This window comes from Halyomorpha halys, unplaced genomic scaffold (genome assembly GCF_000696795.3).
Source record: "Halyomorpha halys isolate HHAL.00 unplaced genomic scaffold, Hhal_1.1 Scaffold2.1, whole genome shotgun sequence".
In the NCBI taxonomy this organism is placed as follows: Eukaryota; Metazoa; Arthropoda; class Insecta; order Hemiptera; family Pentatomidae; genus Halyomorpha; species Halyomorpha halys.
Genome location: NW_027111560.1, coordinates 618,344 through 620,924, shown reverse-complemented (window position 1 = coordinate 620,924; position 2,581 = coordinate 618,344). Strand labels below are relative to the sequence as shown.

Below are 2,581 nucleotides of genomic sequence, written 5' to 3'. Positions count from 1 at the left end.
TTTTTGCGATTACATTTGATTTAATCTATTTTCATTATAAAAATTAACAAAATAAAGATAGATGAAAATAAAGGAAACGTAACTATGAGTAATGTAAGAAGTAGCACTTACATAACCTATAAATTCAACTTAAGTTCTAGAATTTTTATTAGAAAATTGTTATTTTGGTTACCTAAACATATAATGACTTAATAAAAACATATGTATGCAATGTTAAATAAAAAATAAAATGCTAAAGTTAATTAACAAGATTTTAAAAGTAACATACACCGAATCGATAAAATTTTGAAATATACAGCCTTTAACAAGAATTAATTAATAAATCCAAAGGTTGAGGAATCTCTTAATTTAATTAAAACAGGGTGATCACAAATATTCATCTTTTACCAATTCTAAAACAATATTAACTGAACTCAAACGCGCCCTTTGATCAGTACGCTAAACCAAAGTTGGGCAAATATTATTCGAATCACGAGCGATGAATAATTTTTTATTCGTGAATTTTCTACTCGAATAATCAATTATTCCTACAAAAACATATGATTAATCATTCGAATACTTTTTTTTTCGTCATTATTTTACACGAATAATCAAATATTCGGGCAAAACAATTCGAATAACAATTTGAATACTTTTGTATTCGTCCATTTTATAGAAAAATAATCTCTTATTCGAAAAAATGAAATGATTAACCATCCATTTGTATTCGTATAAAGACGACATTTTTTGTCTTACAGCCATACATAGATATATTTTATGATCGCGTATAGATTAATTAGCTTTTCTCATTTCTAACATATAAGTATCCATTTTTATGTTTAGGGATAAGTAGAATATGAAAATACTATCGATATAATTATCGCGTATCGATTTATTTTAACTTTATTGATTTCTAACATGTTAGGGTCCCTTTATATATTTTGAGATATGCAGAATATGAAAATGCTATAGATTTGAAAAGCGCGTATCGATTTATTTTTACTTTTCTGATTTCTTATCTTTGTTAAAATACATCGATACGCCATACTAAAATCGATATTATTTTCATATTCTACATATACATAACATGTTCGGAATCAAGAAAGATAAAATAAATCGATACGCGATCATAAAATCAATAGCTCTTTCATTTTTGGCATATATTGAAACATATAAAGAGACCCTAACATGTTAGAAATCAGAAAAGTTCATATAAATCGATAAGCGATTACAAAATTGATATCATTTTCATATTCTACATATATCATAACATATAAAGGGAATCTAACATGTTAGAAATCATAAAAGTAAAAATAAATCTATACGCAATCTTAAAATCAATATAATTTTCTTATTCTCCATTCCTCAAAACTTATAAAGAGACCTACTAACATATTATAAATCAAGAAAGTTAAAAATAAATCGATACGCGATGTTAAAATAGATAGCATTTTCATAATCTGCATATCCGAAACCTCAAAATTGGTCCCTATGAGTTAGAAATAAAAAATATAATAAATCGATATGGGATCTTAAAATCGATAGCATTTTCGTTTTGTAATTGAAGGTGGTAAAAAAAATAAGTGAATTTAAAATAGAAAATCAAATTTTTATTCGAATAATATGTATTCGACGAATTTTTCATTCGACTAAATTTTTATTCGATTGAAATAGTATTTTAAATATTCGAATAAAAATGTATTCGTCTCTCGACAATCGAATAAAAAAGTATTCGTCTCTTGTCAATCGAATAATTTTTGCCCAACTCTGCCCAAAACCGACACTCAATGAAATAAGGTGCCTTTCACGTTTCACAAACTCTATTTTGGCAAATTCGCACATGCGCAAGCATGTGGATGGGTTATTTGGATTAAGTTGGCCTGAATTGCGGCCGACCCGTAAAGTGTTGGCTTTTGGGCACAAATTAAAGAGTGCTTGTACTACATCCACAGGTTTGCTTTCAGTTTGGCATTTTTCGAACTGCTAAAAGATGAATATATGTAGTCTCCGTGTTTTAATTAAATGAAGAGTTTCTCCAACCTTTGGATTTAATAATTAACTCTTGTTCAAGGTTGTATATTCTTTAATTCTATTGATTCGGTGCAAATACAATTTATTTTTGAATCAATATAGCACAAATATATATTTATGAAGACATTATATGTCTAGATAATTTAATCAAAATATTTATGATAAAAATTCTAGGACAAAGGTTGAATTTATAGGTTATGTACTACTTAACTTAGGTTATGTACTACGTCAACTTAAAAACCGATAAGAACAACTTATCATTAACATATTCACAAATAGTTAATTTATTAAAAAAGTAATTTTTTTTTTTATATAAATTCACATTATTATTATTATTTTTTTTTTTCCGCCCAATTTTGCACGCATTATTTCATCTTTAAAACCTTTTCTTACATATTTGTCGTCCCCCACCTATATTACGTTTCCTCTTCATCTTCCGGTACTTTTTTATTCGATAATTTGTTGTTTCATATATATTTTTAATTCTTCTTATCACCTTTTGTCATCACCCTCTCACACGCTTTCTTCTTCTAAAAAATTTGTCTATTTTTTATTTTCACCCTCCCGTAAC

General features: G+C 26.9%; 1 protein-coding gene across 2 annotated transcripts in view; it reads left to right on the top strand.

The window, feature by feature from the left end:
- The window catches only part of LOC106683004 (kinesin-like protein KIF9), a gene marked incomplete in the record, with an annotated part of 78,223 nt that overhangs the window by 71,911 nt on the left and 3,731 nt on the right, over positions 1–2,581 (top strand).